The 15,000-nt window shown below is 46.0% G+C and overlaps 1 protein-coding gene across 1 annotated transcript in view; it reads right to left on the bottom strand.

Annotated features, from left to right (window-relative positions):
- Positions 1–15,000, bottom strand: part of tafa5l (TAFA chemokine like family member 5, like) — a 101,051-nt gene that overhangs the window by 50,266 nt on the left and 35,785 nt on the right. The window lies entirely within an intron of this gene.

Genomic DNA, 15,000 nt, shown 5'->3' with positions numbered 1-15,000 from the left:
ATGTGTAATAGTCCAGACAGTGCATGATATGCTGCATGTGTAATAGTCCAGACAATGCATGATATGCTGCATGTGTAATAATCCAGACAGTGCATGAAATACTGCATGTGTAATAGTCCAGACAATGCATGATATGCTGCATGTGTAATAATCCAGACAGTGCCTGATATGCTGCATGTGTAATAGTCCAGACAGTGCATGATATGCTGCATGTGTAATAGTCCAGACAATGCATGATATACTCCATGTGTAATAGTCCAGACAGTGCATGATATACTGCATGCCTCAGGGAGGGTCAAGACCAAAACACTCCTTCCTGCTGCTTTTAACTCTGGACACTACCTGGTTTCTATTTCCTGTTAGCTGGCCAATGAGACAATAGGAGGACGTCATGTGACACAGCACGTTGACGCTCCTAAAAAGCCTCCTCGGGGGAAATGTCCAACATGATTTTACCATCGACTGCATTTCCATCTTCATTAAAATCCTCCACACTGTGTAATTACATGCTGCTGAAGACCAGCCAAACATAATTGATTATAAATGCCACTTGTGGCAAATCGAGCGCACTTCATTATTCACGACAATGAGTCTTGTGTCTGCTTTTGTTCCCCAAAAAAACAAATTACTGACATATTCTGCTCAATATGAGAACAAGAGAAGCATGCTGTCGTCACACAACAACAAGTCAGCCATTAATTTCCTTCCTTTGGATGTTTTTCTTCCTATCCAAGATGCAAACCGGAGGGCAATCACGTGAACATGCAAAATATCCCTTTTTTTCCCCCGTACGGAAATGATTTGGCAGTGCAGACATTCAATTATAGCACAAAACAAGAACTTCCTGTACTGACCAATAGTTACCTGTGTTATCAACAATACAATTGTTTCAAATGCAACACTACATATGTAGAATGATAACTTCAAATACAAAAGAAAGCAGATAAATGGAGGGGAAGAAAGAGAAGCAAACTGTATTAACCTTGTAGATTTTTATAGTAACAATAGGTTAAGCTTTGTCAGTGGAACAGCGTTAATATATGTTTGATAAAACGTTATTATATGCATGAGTGTATATATGCATTTGTGCTTGTATATGTACAGTATGTGTATATTAGGGGTGTAACAGTACACAAATATTTCGGTTCGGTACGTACCTCGGTTCAGAGGTCACGGTTCGGTTCATTTTTGGTACAGTAAGAAAACAACAAAATATAAATGTTTTGGTTATTTATTTACCAAATTTTCAAAATCTTCCACCAAAAATATTTTTCTTAGTGGAATATTTGATGTGAAGTAATCGGAACCTTGGATAGGTCAATAATTCATAATAGCATTGATTTTGATTCAATATTATGTTTTGAGCAATGACGGTTTGAAAGAAAAAAAAACAGCTTTGTTTTATTAGTCAACATTGCACCTTTTTCTAAATTACATTTAGCCTTTAAGCTTTTTTATTTCACTTTTGTTTATGTTTTCGTTTATTTTAATAGTATTTTTAGAATATGCCGTGGGTCTGTAAAACATTAGCTGTGGGCCGCAAATGGCTTCCGGGGCACACTTTTGACACCCCTGCTATAGATAATAAAAAATAAAATCTGATAAATCTATGGGTAAAAAGCAGAGCCTGGTGACGCGTGCGCGTTTATCATAACTCTCTCGCTCTCTCCGTCTCTGCCCCTCCCTCACCAAAGCTGCAGCGTGCACAATTTGGTTTCTTTTTAACCATTTCTTAACCCTGAACGTACATTGAAAATACACGCAGCCCTTACTTAAAATGCCGGACATTTGAGGCATTTAAGAAACCCCACCTGGACAGCTCCGCAAAAGAGGACATATCCGGTGAAAAGAGGAGGTATGGTCAGTCTATGGTAGCCCGATCGCTGCTAGCATGCCGTGTGTTGCCTCGGTGTGTATTGTTTACACAACGTGCGGTACGCTACTTAATATGTCCGTGTGGAAACTCGTTCGGTACACCTCTGAACCGAAACGAAACCCCCTACCGAAACGGTTCAATACAAATACACGTACCGTTACACCCCTAGTGTTTATGTAAAAACCCATTCCATCAAGCTTTCTGCGTACTGGAGGTGGGCTAACTGGAAGGTCACTCGAAGTTTGGAGCTCTGTAACAACTGACTGTGCAGAAAGTCTTTGCACTATGCTGACCTCTCTGTCAGTTTACATGGCCAACCACTTTGTGTCTGAGTTGCTGTTGTTCCCAAATTCTTCACTTTTCTTAATAATAATAAAGCCGACAGTGGACTTTGGAATATTTAGGAGCGAGGAATTATCACGGCTTGGATTTGTTGCACAGGTGGCATCCTGTGACAGTTCCACGTTCGAAATCACTGATAGCGGCCCATTTTTTCACAAATGTTTGTAGAAACAGTCTCCATGCCTAAGTGCTTGATTTTCTACACCTGTGATTAGGACACCTGATTCTCATCATTTGGATGGGTGGTGAAATACTTTTGGCAATATAGTGTTTGTTTTTGTGTGCACTTATGTATGTATTAATGCATTAATTCATGTACTGACCCTGACTTTAAGGTGGCTATATTTTTTTCGGGATCTGTTTCAGAAAAATCAGGAAAAACTAAAAAAAAGATTAGCAAAATGAAAAAGTATTTTTTTTTTACAATATAAGTAAATAAAAGTACTTAGAGCAGGGATGTCTAACACACGTGTTAATTTTGGCCCGCTAGATTTCTGGAGTTTAATAAGGAATGCGGAATGATTTGAACTATCTGACGGTGTAATTGCCGCACCTTTACCGCCATCTTGTGGACATTGTGAGAAATTCCGGTAAAGGACCAAGAATCACATTTTAAAGTGTTCACTTGGGAAAGGCACTCCCCTACGAACAAACAACTCCTAAAACACGAATAAACACAGATTCAAGGACGATGTTTGTTCCTAACTAAGTGACACGAACATCGTCATCAATCGCCACTCAGTGAGCCAGAAGTTAACAATAACAGGGAGAGGATCCTAGATAATGCCATGAAGAGTCTTACTTGGGGGAGCGGCATCTAAAAAAAGGATACAATCCTGTAAAAACGGCTTGTTTGTGATTTAAAAGAGACTTAATAGTTTCCCTATAATATTTAGTTCATTTAACAACTGCTCCTTTGAACTATGTCAACGTCTTCTGGCACGAAAAGGAAAGGTGTGGCGAGAAAAATGGCGGCTAACGCTACAACTTCAAAACTGCTATTTGAGAACTGCCACAACTATATCATCAATGGGAACAGCATGAAATTGCATCTCATGAATGAAGAAGTTTTTCCTTCACTGCCAGTATTACCGGAGAAGCCTCCCACCAAGAAAGGTAAAGATGAAATAGGCAATGGTGACATTGTTGATACGCTATCCGCGTTAATAAACGCCCGCTCAGATCAGCTGAGCACCCGCTCAGACCAGCTGAACGCCCGCTCGGAAACCCGCTCGGAAACCCGCTCGGAGGAGCTGAAGAAGTTGATCCAGGCCAATGCCTTTCAAATTGCTAGCGGAAATGCTAAATCCTCTTTCTTTGCGCTGTCTTCTAATCCAAATTTCAATATGAATATGATCAGCTGGACTCTTGACGCAATTGACACAGTCTTTTCGACAAGAAAAAGAGGTTCGGGAGAGCCTGGCTGCCCTGATGGAACCATTGCTGCGGGTTACGTGAGGGACTCCTGGAACACATGGAGGATCATGTGCCTCTCAGCCCTTTCCATCGAGGACGTCGAAGACATCTACCTATTTAGAGCTGTGATCGCGGGGCACTTGCTGATTGGGCTGGGCATTGCTCTGGTGTATCGACAAATTCAGAGGACGATGGCAGCCACTCAAGGGGCCCAACGGCTGTTCAACGCAATGAAATGATTGGGTCGGGCTGTGGGAACACAGACTGGGGCGATTTCTTAGTTGAATCGCGAAATGGATCTCATCTTGGAAAAGTTTGCAGAGAAGGAATAATTAATTGGAATATAGACATCCAGCATGGACAAACAGAGAGATAAGACACCATTTTTGTCTCCTCAAAGAAAAACAACTTCTTAATCTACGATTTGGACTCCCTTGAATGGCCTTGGCATGGGAACGGGCTGTTCTGAAGAAAATCTCCCGAGGCCTCCTCAAAGATAGACGCTTTTGACCTTCCTTTTTGTCAACAACACCTTCAGCTGAACTTTATCGGCTTCAGGCATACAAAAACATTATTCATCTCTCCCAAAGTTATTTAGGTATATACGCACACACATGACCCCCACCCTTGAAATCTACGCCTTCACCAATGCTTAATTCCTCTGGGGCTGTGGATGGCTGAGCAGCGCTATACAGCGTCAGCGAGTCTCCTCAAACCCACCCCATCTCTCTGTTGCAATTGGTGTGATATACGTTCCATGTCTAAATGTGTGCCATTCTATGTGAGGTTTTTTTTCCTTGGACTTAGTCTGGACCCCTCCTGAGGGTCTAGCCTTAGACTGATATTTTTTTACTCCCCCCTCCTCTCACCAAATGTTATCCTTTTCTCACCTTTTTAAGGAGCGCCGTAAAAATGGCTGATCCGTTGCCGGTCCCGTCTTGTCTCCCTGTAACGTATGGCTGCTCCTAGTGGGACTGTGCCGAAAATGTAATTTTCAGTTCTTATGTGTCTTGTGCATGTTAAAAATTGCCAATAAATAATCTGAATCTGAATCTGAATCTAAAGTGGAACAAGTTTGCAATCAAGTAAGCGAGATTATGGGGAGAGTTTCTGGGCTGTAATTGAGTGTGGAGGGGGACAAGAACCCAATCAATTTATTTCAAGAACGCATCATCGAGATGGACAGATATTCAAGACGATGGAATCCGAGACTGCATGGTGTGGCCGAGCGTGTGGAGGACAGAGATGTACGTGAAGAGGCGATACGAGTTTGCCAGGCTCTGCTGCCGTCTGATGCTGAACGACACCCGAATTTTATCGACACCGTGCACCGCGTTGGAGTGAAGAAGCCGAAGGGTAACAGGTGTGTTTTAGTGCAGTTTTCCTCCCGGGTGCACAGAGCTGCAATCTGGGCCGCTGCAAAGAATTCCTCCTACCTGCGAGGCCTCAGGCTATACTTCGCCAAAGATCTCTGTAAAGTCGACAGTGAAGCAAGAATGAAGTTATGGCCACTGGTGGATGAAGCTCACAAGGCAGGGATAATTGCCTACTTTGTATTCGGTCGGGCATTTATCGAGAAAAAATAAATCCTTCTTCCAGTATGAAGATACACCTTTCAGACATTAACTTACTCTTGTCTTTATTTTATTAAAAGAGGTGGATAGATGGTTGGTTGGAGTTACAACTTACGCACAAGCCAGTTTTTTTTTTTCCTTTTCTGAATATTAATATGATGTCGTTCCTGCATCGTCTAGTTCGAGGGTCGGCAACCCGCAGCTCTTAAGCGCCGCCAATAGTTGCTCTCTGGAGCTTTTTCAAAAATGTATGAAAAACGGAAAAAGATGAAGGGAAAAATTATATTTTTTGTTTTAATATGGTTCCTGGAGGAGGACAAACACGACACAAATATCCCTAATTGTTAAAAAAGCACACTGTTTATATTAAACATGCTTCACTGATTCGAATATTTGGCAAGCACCGTTTTGTCCTACTAATTTTGGCGGTCTTTGAATTCCGTGGTTTGTTTACATGTGCAACTTTCTCCGACTTTCTAGGACGTGTTTTATGCCACTTTTTTTCTGTCTCATTTTGTCAACCAAACTTTTAATGTTGTGCATGAATGCACAAAGGTGAGTTTTGTTGATGTTATTGACCTGTGTGGAATGCTAATCGGGCATATTTGGTCACTGCATGACTGCAAGCTAATCGATGCTAACATGCTATCATTATGCCTCATTTGTAGCTATATTTGAGCTCATTTAGTTTCCTTTAAGTCCTCTTAATACAATTTATATCTCATGACACACTATCCGTATGTAATAGGGCTTTTAAATTTATTTTGCGGCTGCAGACAGATTTGTTTTTGTATTTTTGGTCCAATATGGCGCTTTCCCATTTTGGTTTGCCGACCCCTGGTCTAGTTGCTTTGTTTCTAACTCAAAACATTGTGTAATTCTAATTCATTCTTACTTAACTTTGCCTTTATCTATAGTTTCTCTCAACGCCAGGGGGTTAAGGCAGAACTTACGCGCAAAGCTTTGTTTTTATTTCTTAAACAACATAAAACAGATTTGTGATTTTTACAGGCGACACACAGTATAAATGATGATGTAAAGTTTTGGAGATCTCATTGGGGCAATGAGATATATTGTTCTCATGCATCACAGCATTCTGGTGTAGTTGGCACATTCAAAAAACAATATTACATGAGTCTTATTGCATCATAGTGACTATGATACAAATGGCCATTATATTTGTCAGGTTTTTGAGATTCAGAAAACTAACTTTATAGTTGCTAACATTTATGGATATAACTTGGTGCCTGACCATACTATTTTATTTATCTATCCGTCCATTTTTTACCGCTTATTCCCTTTGGGGTCGCGGGGCGCTGGTGTCTATCTCAGCTACAATCGGGTGGAAGGCCGGGTTACACCCTGGACAAGTCACCACCTTATCACAGGGCCAACACAGATACACAGACAACATTTACATTCACACACTAGGGCCAATTTAGCGTTGCCAATCAACATATCCCCAGGTGCATGTTTTTGAAAGTGGGAGGAAGCCGTAGTATCCGGAGGGAACCCACGCAGTCAAGGAGAGGACATGCAAACTTCACACAGAAAGATCCCGAGCCCGGGATTGAACCCAGGACTACTCAGGACCTTCGTATTGTGAGGCAGACGCACTAACGCCTCTAATTTTATTACTATTTTATTTAATGAAGTGGAAAATAAAATTCTACATTGGCTTGCCAAATCTCCGAATGCTTATATACTTGTAGGAGGTGACTTCTATACTGTCATTGACATTTCACTTGATAGATAGCCACCAGGCTCTCAAAATAGTGTCAGCTCAAATCTAAAGTTACTAATGCAAAGGCTTGATTTAATTGATGCCTGGAGATACAAAAATCCTGATAAGACATCCTTTACCTGGTCTAATAAGTCATGCTCAAGAAAATCTAGAATAGACATGCGGTTAATTTCTAAATAAATGATAATAAATGATAAATGCGTTGTACTTGTAAAGCGCTTTTCTACCTTCAAGGTACTCAAAGCGCTTTGACACTACTTCCACATTTACCCATTCACACACACATTCACACACTGATGGAGGGAGCTGCCATGCAAGGCGCCAACCAGCACCCATCAGGAGCAAGGGTGAAGTGTCTTGCTCAGGACACAACAGACGTTACGAGTTTGGTACTAGGTGCGAATTGAACCAGGGACCCTTGGGTTGCGCACAGCCACTCTACCACTGTGCCACGCCGTCACCGCAAAACAATGTTACTGTTCAAATTCTCTCCACTCCTTTGACTGATCATACTGTAGTGAAGTGAATTATATTTATATAGCGCTTTTCTCTAGTGACTCAAAGCGCTTTACATAGTGAAACCCAATATCTAAGTTACATTTAAACCAGTGTGGGTGGCACTGGGAGCAGGTGGGTAAAGTGTCTTGCCCAAGGACACAACGGCAGTGACTAGGATGGCGGAAGCGGGAATCGAACCAGCAACCCTCAAGTTGCTGACACTGCCGCTCTACCAACCGAGCTATGCCGCCCCTGTAGGGCTATACAGATTCACAACTTTCTACATCTCTCTCACAATTGGTCAAAAAACTCATACTGGAAACTCAATAGTTACCAGTATGAACAATTACTGTAGTGATTGGGAACTCCTTGAATACGAGGTAGGTAAATTTATTAGAAAATACAGCAGTAATTTAGCTAAGAATAAGCGCTGTGAGGAAGAACACGTGATTTCCATAATTACTGCATGTGAAAGACTCCTTTCGAGCCGGTCTGAATGAAAGTGCAGGACCCCAGTTGTCAGGTGATAAACGAGTTTTAATATCTGCTCTTTCGTGCAAATGTCCTTTGTGGCTCGTGCTCCGTCTTGCTCCCCACTGCCGTCAGCCCCCTCTCATGTGAGAGGCTGCTGCTGATAAAGAGACAGGTGGTTAGACAACTCGTTCCAGCTGAGAAATCTCCTCACCTGTCATTGCTTCACAGCCGGCTCGTGCACATGCCCTGCCCACAGGGGACACGTGACCACGCCCCTTTCACATGCCTCCACCGCCAGTTTCAGGCCGGGCAGCCGTAGAGGGGCGAGAGAGGAAGTTGGCCACGGCCATCTGCGTACCCAGCCGGTGGACCACCCGGAAGTTGTAAGGTTGCGACGCAAGGTACCACCGGGTGATCCATGCGTTGGCATCCTTCATACGGTGGAGCCACTGTAGTAATTTGTGGTCCGAGCAGAGACTGAAAGCGCGCCCCAATAAGTAGTACCGGAGGCCCCCGTCCGCCGCCCACCGGATGGCGAGGCACTCCCTCTCCATCGTACTGTACCTCGCATCCCGGTCCGAGAGTTTTCGGTTGATGTACAGGATGGGGCGGCCGACGCCCCCCACCCGCTGGGGCAGCACCGCCCCCAGTTCCCGCCCTGACGCGTCCGCCTGCAGACAAAATGAGATGGTGAAGTCAGGCATGCGCAGTATCGGCTCCTCGCAGAGTGCTGATGTTACCTGTTCAAACACCCGCTGGCACTGCTCCACCCACTGGACCAGTTCTGGCGCACCCTTTCGGGTGAGGTCAGTCAGTGGGCTGGTCAGGTCTGCGAACCGGGGAATAAATCTTTGGTAGTACCCTGCCATACCCAAAAACTGCTTCACCTCCTTTTTTGTCTTGGTGGGTGGACAGGCCGCGATCGCCGCCGTTTTGTCGACCTGCGATCGCACCTGCCCACCCGCCCCCAAGTGGTACCCCAGATACTGTACCTCCCTCCGGCCAACCGCGCACTTCACCAGGTTGGCGGTGAATCCCGCCCGCCTCAAGGACTCGAGCACCGCCCCCACCCGCCGCAGGTGATCTTCCCAGCTGCTACTCTGGATGATAACATCATCCAGGTAGGCAGCCACGTATGCAGTGTGGGGTCGCAGCACCCAGTCCATGAGGCGCTGGAAAGTGGCGGGCGCACCGAACAAACCAAACGGAAGTGTCACGAACTGGTATAAACCTTCCGGAGTGGAGAAAGCCGTTTTTTCCCGGGACTCTGGTGATAAGGGAATCTGCCAGTAGCCTTTCGTTAAATCCAGTGTCGTAAAAAAAGGAGCAGTGCCTAGCCAATCCAGGAGCTCGTCGACCCGAGGCATTAGGTACGCGTCGTAGCGTGACACCTAATTCACCTTGCGGTAATCCACACAGAAGCGCACAGACCCATCTTTCTTCCCCACTAGAAAAATGGGGCTATACCACGCACGGTGGGATTTTTCTATTACCCCCAACTCCAGCATGGTTTTTAATTCTTCCCAAACTACTTTGCGCTTGTGTTCGGGGAGCCTATATGGCCGAGACCTCACTGTAATCCCCGGGCTGGTCTCAATATGATATCGGATGAGATCCGTGCGCCCGGGCCGCGAAGAGAACACATCCGAGTAGCGCCGCTGTAACTCAGCAACCTCCGCTCTTTGTGCCAATGCGAGCTGATCATCACAGGTAAAAGGAGGGGAAGAGGCGGAGCGCGGGACCTCGGGCCCCAACTCCTCCTCCTCTCTCAGAGACAGGTACCGCCTCCCTCCATGCTTTGAGTAGGTTTAAATGGTAAATTTGTGTGCCTCCACCCCGGTCCGAGCGCCGAACCTCGTAGTCCACATCATTCAGTTGCCGTGTGACCTCAAAAGGTCCTTGCCACTTTGGTAGTAATTTTGAGCTGGAAGTTGGAAGTAGTACAAGTACTTTTTCTCCCGGTGAAAATTTTCTAAACTGGGTTCCTTTGTTATACGTGCGCTGCTGCAGTCGCTGGGCGCGGAGAAAATTTTCTCGTGACAAGTGCCCCACATTGTGGACTTTTGCTCGCATGTCCACAACATATTGTATTTCATTTTTACTGCGGCTTGAACCCTCCTCCCAGCTTTCTTTAATTAGGTCCAGTACGCCGTGCGGCCTCCTGCCTTATAGCAACTCGAAAGGCGAAAAGCCGATTGAGGTCTGGGGTGCCTCCCGCATCGCAAACATTATGGGATCCAGACATTTATCCCAATTAGGTTTGTCCTCATGCGTAAACTTACGGATCATGGTTTTCAGCGTTTTGTTTAACCGCTCTGTTTGCAGATGGTACACACTGATGCGGATCGCTTTAATTCCCAGTAACCCATATAGTTCCTTTAACGTGCCTGACATAAAGGACGTGCCTTGGTCTGTCAGAATCTCTTTCGGGATTGAAACTCGGGAGATGACCTGAAACAGAGCTTGTGCTACACTCTTTGCAGAGATGGAGCGCAGAGGCACTGCTTTGAGATAGCGTGTTGCATAATCCACCAGGACTAACACAAAGCAATATCCCCATGTGCTCGGGTGAAATGGTCCGATGAGGTCCATCCCAATTCTGTCGAATGGGACCTCCATGAGTGGTAATGGCCGCAACGGGGCCCTCGGGATGGCAGCCGGATTAACCAGCTGGCAGTCCGGGCAGGCGGCACACCATCAGCGTACATCTGCCCGGATGCCTGGCCAATAGAAACGGACCTTGACCCTATTGAGTGTTTTATCGTACCCCATGTGGTCAGCTAGGGGATTGCAATGCCCCGCTTGGAAAACCATTTCGCGGCGGGGTTTTGGCACCAACAACTAGGTGAATTCCTAGCCAGTTTGAGTGTCACGGCTCACCCTGTACAACCTATCACTAATAATTGCAAAGTGGCGGAATACCCGCATTTTCCCCAGGCGTACCAGCTGACCATTGATGTAATCCACCTGGTCCCAGTTTCATCGCATGACTGCTTAAGGGGAAAATCCTCCGTGGGTTGCCAACGGGGGGCCATGGTGGCTTCCCGCACCGCCACCACCGGTTCCCGCTCGGCAGTGTCGGATGAACCCGCGTCGCCACCGAGGACCGCGCGGATACTCCCCTGTCCTACCGTCCCTAAACGCATCCCCACACATTGCTTCACTAGATAGCTAAAACCCGGGCAATTTTTCCCTAAAATTATGGGGTGCGTAAGGTGCTCGCTTACGGCAACCTTCACACTATGCTTTTGTCCCTAATACCAAATCTCTACCACCACAATAGGATACGTGTGCACGTCCCTATGTATACACCTTATACGCCGCTGTGTTGCATGCCCCAACGCCCCGGGTCGAACCAGGTTCTGGTGGATCATGGTTTGTTTGCAACCCGAATCCACCATGTAGGTACTCCCTTGTACCCTTACCGGGACACAATACGTCTCCCCTGGATCGGTGGAGGGTGCTGGAGGGCCGGCAACCCGCATCACCTGGCCCACCTCCATTAGGGAGCACTCCCGCCTCACATGACCAGGTTGCCCGCACCTCCAACACACCTGCCCTGGTGTCCGAGAAGTCGTCCGCGGGGGAAGCCCCCTATCAGCAGCGCCAGTACCCTGGAAAGAAGAAGCAGAGTCACAATTATAACCCCAGGAACCCACCCTGTGATGATACTGGTGGTGGGATTGTCTGTCGCATTATAGGCGTGTCTGGTGCGGGAACCTGCTCATGGCTCGGGGTGGCCTCCGATGGCGCTGCTCACTCGGGTGGTGTGTACCTTGGGGTCGCCTCTTCTCTCCGCGCCTCCCAATGGACCGCCAGATGGTCCTCCGCCAGATTTACGGCCTCCGACGGGATCCTAGGGACGGTGGTACCTCACCCACGCCGGGGTACGTGCAGGGCTCGACTCCAGGAACTATTCAAGGAGGATGAGCTCAAACATGGTATTGTCCGCCTCTCTCGGTTTGAGCCACCTGGTGGCCGCGTCTCGGAGCTGCTGCCCGAGAGCGAATGGCCGGTCCTCCGGTCCCAACTTCAGTGCCCAAAACCGGCGCCGGTGGTCTTCTGCGGTGCTGCCGATCCGGTTCATAATCGCTCTCTTTAAGTGCTGGAATTGGACCCGGGCGGCCGCCAGCAGGCCTAGCGCCACCCGCTGCGCCTCCCATGCCAGGAGCGGCAGCAACTTCACCCCCCACTCGCCTTGAGGCCAGCCGCACGCTGTTGCTGTGGCCTCGAAGATGTCCAAATAGGCCTGCCGGTCTTCGGCCTCCGTCATGCGCTCCATGGAGGCCGCTGCTCCGGCGCTTGGTGACCCCCCCCCCCCCCCCCCCTCTCCCCCGCTCTGTCCATCAGCGTCTGCAGGATTTGGGTCTGTTGCTGGCTCGCTGCTGATACCTCTGTCAACACTCCTCCGAGTGCCTCCAGGGGAGTTGGAGCTGACATTTTCTTTTTTTTTGGTTCTTTGGTTGGGCGCCACTTGTGAAAGACTCCTCTCGAGCCGGCCTGAATGAAGGTGCAGGACCCCAGTTGTTAGGTGATAAACAATTTTAATTTCTGCTCTTTCGTGCAAATGTCCTTTGTGGCTCGTGCTCCGTCTCCGACGCTGCTGATAAAGAGACAGGTGATTAGACAACTCGTTCCAGCTGAGAAATCTCCTCACCTGTCATTGCTTCACAGCCGGCTCCTGCACATGCCCTGCCCACAGGAGACACGTGACCACGCCCTTTCCACACTGCATTATCCTCAATATGTCCAGATAATATGTCAGCAGAAGAAAAAGAAAGTCTCTTAGAAAGCCAAAACAAATTAGACAAAATATATCAATTGAAAGCAGAAAGAGCCTTTGTAAGATCCAGAAAACAATGGCTGGAGGAAGGTGAAAAAAATTCTGCGTATTTCTTTTGTTTAAAAAAAACCCAGGTTCAAAACAACACCATTGATTAACTGAAAATAAACAATTTGGTTTGGAATGATGCAAAACAGATTGCAAATTATTGTTCTCAATTATACAAAAAAATATATACAATAGCCAATACTGTGAAAGTGATGCTGTTTCGTTTAAGGACGCCTTAACTGACACGAAATCAATCAGCACAGCTGATCAAGTATTATGTGGTCGTCTAATCTGTGTCAAGGAACAAGTGGAATCAATTAATAGTTTAAAAAATAACAAATCCCCTGTATCTTGAAGCAACATCATGCGCCAAAGAAGGCAATGTATTTTATCAAAGCTGAAGAGAGACCTTGCGCACGTCCAAAGGCAACACCAGGACTCATTCACACAGCCCCTGATTGACAGCTACACGTTGACCTGGGAAAACAACTGAGGTTTTCCCAGCACATTGTAAAAACATCTCTACTGCCAGACATGATCATCGTTTCAGAGGCTTCCAAACATCTCATCATGCTGGAACTAACAGTGCCTTGGGAGGAGCGGATTGAGGAAGCCAACGAAAGGAAACGTGCCAAGTATCAGGAGCTGGTTGAGGACTGCAGGGGCAGGGGCTGGAGGACTTTCTGCGAGCCAATAGAAGTTGGCTGCCGTGGCTTTGCAGGACGCTCCCTCTGCAAAGTGCTTGGCCGATTGGGAGTCACAGGGGCGGCCAAAAGGAGGGCCATTCAATCCGCGAGTGAATAGCCACGAGGTGGTTGTGGCTGAAAAGGGCAGATCCGTGGATTGCTACTGGGACACAAGCAGGGACTTGATCACCCCGGCTGGGTCGCCTGGACGAGGGTGTCTGATGTTGCGAGACCCGAAACACCTGATAAATCCAGGTTACATCACTGATGATGTGTCCCAGTGCAGACAGGAGATGTATCTTTCAACTGTTTCGTTTAAGGACGCCTTAACTGACACAAAATCAATCAGCACAGCTGATCAAGTATTATGTGATCTTCTAATCCGTCTCAAGGAACTAGTGGAATCAATTAATAGTTTAAAAAATAACAAATCTCCTGAAGTGGATGGTATTAAGTCTGAATTCTATAAAATATTTTCAGAAGAGCTAGCTCCCTTCTTACTAGAAGTGTTTTGTGAAAGTATTGAGACAGGTGCCCTTCCTCCAACTTTGACACAAGGCCTCGTTACCCTTATGCTCAAACCAAATAAATATTTACTAATCATTGATAATTGGCTTCCAATTAGCCTTCTAAACAATGACTGTAAGATTGTAGCTATTATTTTTGCTAAACGTTTAAAATTGGCTCTGGATGACAAAATTGATGAGACACAGTCAGGATTTATGAGAGGGGGACGCATATCGAAATATATCAGGTTTGTACTTGACATCGTGGATTACCCAGAGGTCATTAATGATGAAGGCTCCCTTCTTTTCCTGGACTTCTAAAAAGCTTTTGACTCGATCGAACATGAATTTATCTTCAAGACACTTGACAAATTTGGCTTTGGCAATTTTTTTCCGCAAAACAATCAGGACTTGTACTGCAATGGTAATAGCTCGATAAAGCTATAATCTGGTACATCTCCAAGATTCGATTTAAAACGTGGGATTCGGCAAGGTTGTCCTATTTCTCCATATTTATTTTTGTTAGTCACCCAATTGTTATCGGTTCATATAAAAACAAGTCTTTTAATGGGGCTCTCTTTATTAGACAGAGAAATAAATATCAGCCAACTGGCTGACGACACAACACTCTTTTTGAAGGACTCTTCTCAAATTTCTCTTGCCTTGGATGTGATTAACGTATTCTCTTTGGCTTCTGGTCTCCATCTGAATGTGAATAAGTGTGAACTAATGGCTGTGAAAAGATGTGAAATGATGTCTAACTGTCAGATTCCAGTTAAGGCTAGTATTAATTACCTAGTTAATTAATAACTTATTACTAAAAATCAGAGTTCTAGATTGGTCTTGAACTTTAATCAAATTGTAGAAAAAACTAAGAAAATATTTAACCAATGGCTACAGAGAGATTTATCCTTAAAAGGCATAATCTTGCTTTCCAAAGCAGGAGGTTTCTCCAAGCTTAAACCTCGCTGACAGCACACACAAACACACACACACGCTCTGCTCTCATGAAAGGTCTTTTTTTTTTAAAGCAACGCATCAATTACCTTCTTA

Source organism: Nerophis ophidion, linkage group LG27 (genome assembly GCF_033978795.1).
Source record: "Nerophis ophidion isolate RoL-2023_Sa linkage group LG27, RoL_Noph_v1.0, whole genome shotgun sequence".
NCBI classification, from domain to species: domain Eukaryota; kingdom Metazoa; phylum Chordata; class Actinopteri; order Syngnathiformes; family Syngnathidae; genus Nerophis; species Nerophis ophidion.
Note: the sequence above shows the minus strand (reverse complement) of the source record. Positions and strands in the feature narration are given on the sequence as shown.